Source organism: Schistocerca gregaria, unplaced genomic scaffold, assembly GCF_023897955.1.
Source record: "Schistocerca gregaria isolate iqSchGreg1 unplaced genomic scaffold, iqSchGreg1.2 ptg001194l, whole genome shotgun sequence".
Taxonomy (NCBI): Eukaryota; Metazoa; Arthropoda; class Insecta; order Orthoptera; family Acrididae; genus Schistocerca; species Schistocerca gregaria.
In genome coordinates this window covers 10,001-17,500 of record NW_026062520.1, presented here as the reverse complement: position 1 = coordinate 17,500, position 7,500 = coordinate 10,001, and the positions used below count along the sequence as shown (strand labels likewise).

Genomic DNA, 7,500 nt, shown 5'->3' with positions numbered 1-7,500 from the left:
CGCCCCTTTGGGCGCTCGGGCTCCCGGCAAGCGCGCGCGGTTCTTCCCGGATGACGGACCTACCTGGCCCGGCCCCGGACCCGCGCCGCTGTTGGCTCGGGATGCTCTCGGGCGGAATAATCGCTCCCGTCAGCGGCGCTTCAGCTTTGGACAATTTCACGACCCGTCTTGAAACACGGACCAAGGAGTCTAACATGTGCGCGAGTCATTGGGCTGTACGAAACCTAAAGGCGTAATGAAAGTGAAGGTCTCGCCTTGCGCGGGCCGAGGGAGGATGGGGCTTCCCCGCCCTTCACGGGGCGGCGGCCTCCGCACTCCCGGGGCGTCTCGTCCTCTTTGCGAGGTGAGGCGCACCTAGAGCGTACACGTTGGGACCCGAAAGATGGTGAACTATGCCTGGCCAGGACGAAGTCAGGGGAAACCCTGATGGAGGTCCGTAGCGATTCTGACGTGCAAATCGATCGTCGGAGCTGGGTATAGGGGCGAAAGACTAATCGAACCATCTAGTAGCTGGTTCCCTCCGAAGTTTCCCTCAGGATAGCTGGTGCTCGTACGAGTCTCATCCGGTAAAGCGAATGATTAGAGGCCTTGGGGCCGAAACGACCTCAACCTATTCTCAAACTTTAAATGGGTGAGATCTCCGGCTTGCTTGATATGCTGAAGCCGCGAGCAAACGACTCGGATCGGAGTGCCAAGTGGGCCACTTTTGGTAAGCAGAACTGGCGCTGTGGGATGAACCAAACGCCGAGTTAAGGCGCCCGAATCGACGCTCATGGGAAACCATGAAAGGCGTTGGTTGCTTAAGACAGCAGGACGGTGGCCATGGAAGTCGGAATCCGCTAAGGAGTGTGTAACAACTCACCTGCCGAAGCAACTAGCCCTGAAAATGGATGGCGCTGAAGCGTCGTGCCTATACTCGGCCGTCAGTCTGGCAGTCATGGCCGGTCCTCGCGGCCGGCCGCGAAGCCCTGACGAGTAGGAGGGTCGCGGCGGTGGGCGCAGAAGGGTCTGGGCGTGAGCCTGCCTGGAGCCGCCGTCGGTGCAGATCTTGGTGGTAGTAGCAAATACTCCAGCGAGGCCCTGGAGGGCTGACGCGGAGAAGGGTTTCGTGTGAACAGCCGTTGCACACGAGTCAGTCGATCCTAAGCCCTAGGAGAAATCCGATGTTGATGGGGGCCGTCATAGCATGATGCACTTTGTGCTGGCCCCCGTTGGGCGAAAGGGAATCCGGTTCCTATTCCGGAACCCGGCAGCGGAACCGATATAAGTCGGGCCCCTCTTTTAGAGATGCTCGTCGGGGTAACCCAAAAGGACCCGGAGACGCCGTCGGGAGATCGGGGAAGAGTTTTCTTTTCTGCATGAGCGTTCGAGTTCCCTGGAATCCTCTAGCAGGGAGATAGGGTTTGGAACGCGAAGAGCACCGCAGTTGCGGCGGTGTCCCGATCTTCCCCTCGGACCTTGAAAATCCGGGAGAGGGCCACGTGGAGGTGTCGCGCCGGTTCGTACCCATATCCGCAGCAGGTCTCCAAGGTGAAGAGCCTCTAGTCGATAGAATAATGTAGGTAAGGGAAGTCGGCAAATTGGATCCGTAACTTCGGGATAAGGATTGGCTCTGAGGATCGGGGCGTGTCGGGCTTGGTCGGGAAGTGGGTCAGCGCTAACGTGCCGGGCCTGGGCGAGGTGAGTGCCGTAGGGGTGCCGGTAAGTGCGGGCGTTTAGCGCGGGCGTGGTCTGCTCTCGCCGTTGGTTGGCCTCGTGCTGGCCGGCGGTGCAGGATGCGCGCGCCTGCGCGGCGTTCGCGCCCCGGTGCTTCAACCTGCGTGCAGGATCCGAGCTCGGTCCCGTGCCTTGGCCTCCCACGGATCTTCCTTGCTGCGAGGCCGCGTCCGCCTTAGCGTGCTCCTCCGGGGGCGCGCGGGTGCGCGGATTCTCTTCGGCCGCCATTCAACGATCAACTCAGAACTGGCACGGACTGGGGGAATCCGACTGTCTAATTAAAACAAAGCATTGCGATGGCCCTAGCGGGTGTTGACGCAATGTGATTTCTGCCCAGTGCTCTGAATGTCAACGTGAAGAAATTCAAGCAAGCGCGGGTAAACGGCGGGAGTAACTATGACTCTCTTAAGGTAGCCAAATGCCTCGTCATCTAATTAGTGACGCGCATGAATGGATTAACGAGATTCCCGCTGTCCCTATCTACTCCAGAGAAAAGCGGTCTGCGCAGCGCCACCTGGGGGAGGTGTGTTGCCTCCCATAACTGGGTTAAAACCGCCAGGAGACCCTCTGATTCCCTGAAGTCAACGAACGCGTCGGGGCTCAGAGGAACCTGAGTGGGGCGGGGACCGTAATGTCCAATCTCGTGGCCTTGTCGTGGCTCTCTGGCTCAGTAACCCCCTTAGATGGGGCGAAGCTAACACGGGATGGGCCGTCCATGCATGACGTTAAACGGCTAGCCCTTAACTGGGTGCAATCCTCACGGTCCGCACTGGCCCACCGTTAATTAGCAAAAGCGGTGGGTGAGACATGGTCGGTCATGATCCCCCGGTACGTGTGGAGACCCCCCTGGGGAACGTAACTCGGGCTTGAGTGCCGCACCGTCTCGATGATGTCAAACTCCACAATATAAGACCCAGCTACCACCTTTAACATCTCTGGGCTGTGGATTTGTGAGGGTTGTCGTGTGTCAAGGTAGGACGTAAAACTCCCGTCGCGGCAAGACGTTAAGTGCCCCCAACCCAAGCGAAAGCAAAGGGTGCGTGGCGCAGGGGAAGCTGCGTAACGAGAGACACACCACCTGTCTCTCCTGAGTTGAGCGCGGCGGCTGGGCGAGGGTATGAGGGTAAGTCTCACGACGATCCTGGGGCCCTGCGGTCTGGCTGCTGCAGTTCCTCACGTCCTGGACGACGTTAAATGGTCCCCCAACCCAAGGCGAAAGCAAAGGGTGCATGGCGCAGGGGAAGCTGCGTCGCAAGGGACACAAGATCTGTCCCTCGCAGGGCAAACAACATCTCAGCTCTGCAAACCCCACGTCCACATTCGCTGGGGAGGGATCACGGCCCGAGCCGGCAAAGGCTCATCGCCGTGAACGGGATGTCCCGGACATGCTCCGTCAAGCCGGGGCATGGTGACATGTCCCCGGCTAGGTTAGATGGGGCCAGACCCCCGAAAGTCTGGGGGACCGACCCAGCACCTGGGTAGGACTGGGTTCTTGGCCTTTAGGTGGGAACTCGGCCGAGTAGGGGGCGAAGGCCGAGAGGTGAATCCGCCTCTCCGGAATGCGGTGGGCATTTGCCGGGGAGGGACGGGTGAAATCCCCAGTGATGTGGTTGTGGAAGGGGACTAGTGCGCTGGAAACGGCGTGCTAAACCCAGCAGCTCTTAAAGCTCTTGGTCAAGGGGCGGGACTGGTGAGCGAGCTGCAATTTGCCCCCCCCCATGCCAGAGAGGCCGGTCCGGGGTAAGAGACGGGCCTCCAATTTATCACTCTTCAATTCAATCAATGATGGCAGAAAACGTGGAGAGTGATACGGCGCTACCGGAGCAAGACGCTCCTTTCGATGCAAGATCAAACGTCTCCGTCATGGAGCGACACGCGCATTTTCTTCGGCTTCTAGACCGAAGCGTTAAACATGGAAAGATCACCGCAGATCAAATTCGGGTGATCAAAGAAGAAGTTGCCAACTGGGCTTTGGCGCATGCCAAGCTCGAGGGGCAATATGAAGAGATAAAGGCGGAAAATGACCGCCTTAGAAAAGAGGCGGCAAAGCCCCAGAAGTCTTATGCTGCAGTTGCGGCAGCACCAATCACAATGAAACGCACGGTGCAAGACACGATAAAGCAGAACGTACAGAAGGCTGTCCCAACAGTCTTCATAAAGCCTAAGAAAGGGGACGATGTCAAGACGGCAAAAGCCAAATTTGAAAAGAGTATAAACCCTAGAGTAGATAAGATCAAAATAAATCAGATCAGGACTACAAAAAACGTATTGATAGTCGAACTGGCCTCTACTGAGGACAGTGACAAACTAATGAACAATACTAAAATTCAGGAGTCATTTACATGCGAAAAGCCCAGAAAGCGAAGGCCACTTATGATGATGTACGACGTACCATCATATATGACCCAGGACGACGTGGCTGACTGTGTTTACGCACAGAATTTTGAGGACAAAATGACTCGCGAAGAATTCACAGAACAATTCAAGGTCCGCTTCAAGGCAGGTCCTCGTGACCGAAACACTGTGCACCATGCCATTGAAGTGTCACCGGAATTGCGTAAACAGATCATTACAACCAATAGATTATACGTAGGCTATAATGCAATATCCGTCAAGGACTATACAGCCCTTGCTAAATGTACCAAATGTCACGATTACGGACATGTTGCAAAATACTGTAGCTTCCTAAACCCAGTATGTGGGAATTGTGGAAGCGAAAAGCATGACAAAACAAAGTGCGACAGAGAAACGCCCACCTGCATCCCTTGTAAATACCGGAAACGCACCTGCAACACTCCTGGTAAGGAGTGTGCAACCTATAAAATAATGATACAGCGGCTCATACAGAGGACAGACTATGGCAACGCGCTATAGAGTCACTCGAAAATCACCTAGCAAGCAGTTGCGAGATGCAGGTCGGTGGCGGAAGCTCAAGGAATCACAGGAATCTCTGCCCTCGGTGGTCAACGAGCGAGAGGAGGAGAGGCAGGTCTATTCTGTCTTAGTTCCAGACGTGCGACCGGAGATGCGGGACTTCTCCTGCCAGGTTGGGTCCTTCCTGGCCATTAGGAGGAGTCCTCCAGGTGATCCGGCGACCGAGCAGACCAACTTGGAGTCTACCTCTTCACAGAGTGGGGGCTTTCTCACGCGCAAGGAGGGAGAGACCTATACACTTCCTGTTCCGACAGAGCGGCCGGAGTCGACGGATTTCTCCTGTCAGGTCGGGGGTTTCCTGGCTACAGGGAGGGGTCATCTAGGCTTCCGGGAGGCGGCGGTGACCGGCGGGGCGGCTTCATCCGTCGGGAGCGGGGGTTCCCGCTCGTCCTCGGGGGCGGAGTCGTCGTCGGCTGCCGCGCCAGTCTCTGCAGCAGAGCACCAGCAGACTCCAAAAATGACGCAAGAGGATGTCGAAACAATTCAAGTTGGAAAAATGTACACTCAGTGTCCACCAGGAGACACATACACCATTTGTGAGGAAACGTTAAGACTGTCAAGACTGGAGGAACCCACAGCCCTAAACGCGGCTCTGAGGCAGCTGGTGAGGGTCGGGCATCCTCGCGGAGAGAAGGTCACGTTCCCGGCACTGGAGGATGCAGACTGTATTCATCTCGCTGCGTTAAACATTCCCACAGACTTTGAAAAATTACAAGACCTAGTGTCAAAATTATATATCAGACGGGGTCGGGAGTTCGATATCGACAAGACCTATAAAAACATGGTCAAGATGCACGGCAGGATTGGTTTTGATCCTGCCCAGGTATGGCCTGACAGCCATTTCTACACCAGACACCCGGATTAAGATAAAAGTCTTACAAATAAATGCTATGAGGAGCTCCCTTGTAACTCAGGAGCTCCGAAAGATAGCGGAAGAGAAAAATATCGATGTTATGTTAATTCAAGAGCCAGGCTCTGCCTCCGGCAAGGTCACAGGCTTTCCCGTCACTGCCCAGGTAATATCAATGGGTCCAAACCCCATGTCAGCAATTGTCATCTACAACAAGTTAATCAAAACCACTGTCTTGACACAGTATTGCACTTCCCATGTAACAGTTGTGGAGATAAACTTTTATAATACATCTTGGTACATAATTAATATATATTGTCAATACAGGGATCCAATCAATATTTATCTTGGGCAGTTATCTACAGTATTGCGAGCCCTAGCAGGCAAAGCAATTATAATATCAATGGACAGTAACGCAAAATCCCCCCTATGGCACAGTCAAGTTCAAGATCAAAGAGGACTGGCACTGGAAGACATAATTATGGAACATAATTTAAATGTTGTCAATCTCCCCGGCAACCCTCCTACCTACAGGAGCAGAGCTGGGGCAGCATCCTCTATTGATGTCACGCTCTGCACGACAAACATTGTAAACAATATCCAAAATTGGCAGGTCAACGACAACATAACCACCAGTGATCATAACGCTATTGAATTTACAATAGCATCACAAGGGGAGCATGTGCTAGAGGGGTGGACAATGCAGTATGACTACGGGAGAGCAGACTGGGACCTGTTGGAGGCGGAGTTTCATCCTCCGGAGCTGGGAGACGGTCCTTTTGAAGTAGAGGAAGCCGTAGGGGCCTTAATTGTCTCAATCAGGGCGGCTTTGGCCGCGGCGATACCGACGCGAAGGCGCTTCATACGAAAAGCGACTTCTCCATGGACTCCAGAGCTTACCCGGCTCAGGCAGTCTATGAGAAGAGCACGAAGCAGCTATCAAAGGTCCTTCACCCAGGAGGAACGGCACTACCATCTTGCCCAGTATAGGAGAAGGAAATGGCTTTTCAAAGAAACTCTCAGACAACACCGCCAGCGGAGCTGGGAGGATTTTGTAAAGTCTCACCTGACTTTGGATCCATGGGGTACACCGTACAAAATAGTAAGAGAAAAAATCCATTCACCAATGCATCTCTCGACTGTACGAGTCGGTGACACAGACAGAATGACACAGGACTGGTCAGAGACCGCTGAGGAGCTACTGAGGGTGCTCCTCCCAGACGATCGACCTGACACAGACACCGAGATGCAGCAGGAAATAAGACGGCAAGACCAGCTACACTACCACAACAACGTACAGGTGTACCCCTACTCCATCGAGGAAGTGAAGGCAGCTATTCGCTCCTTTGCAAAGTGCAAGGCCCCGGGGCCGGATGCAATTCCTGCAGAAGTTCTGCAATGCATTGCAAACAAACTGGCTCCGGGCCTTACGAAAATTTACAACAGATGTATGGAAACACAGGTCTTCCCAACCTGCTGGAAGACGGCAGAAGTTATTATTATCAAAAAGGCTCCTGATAAGGATCCAATGATGCCCAAATCCTACCGACCTATCTGTCTCCTGGACGTCTTGGGAAAGACATTTGAGAAGCTGCTGGTCTCTAGACTGTCTAGTCATAGAGTCCTACGTGGAATGAGTGATTCGCAATATGGATTCCGAGCTCGGAAGTCAACATCTGACGCTATCAACAAAGTCGTAAGTATTGTACACTCATCCACGCGGAAGTACGTCCTCGGAGTTATGGTGGATATTTCGGGTGCCTTCGACAATCTGTGGTGGCCGGCGCTCTTTTCTCGACTTCGAGAATTGGAATGCCCGGCGGCGCTATATGGTTGTCTGAAGGACTACTGCAGAAATAGAGTCGCCAGAATCACGGCTCCTGGTGTCGTGGTGTCTAAGAACATCTCAAAGGGCTGTCCACAGGGTTCTGTGTGCGGCCCTTTGTTTTGGGACGTGAATATGGACCCATTACTGGAAACACTAGAAAGGAACAACATGA

The 7,500-nt window shown here is 54.0% G+C and overlaps 1 pseudogene; it reads left to right on the top strand.

Moving 5' to 3' along the window:
- The window catches only part of LOC126329578 (large subunit ribosomal RNA), a 2,974-nt pseudogene extending 758 nt beyond the window's left edge, over positions 1–2,216 (top strand).
- The last annotated feature ends 5,284 nt before the right edge of the window (positions 2,217–7,500 follow it).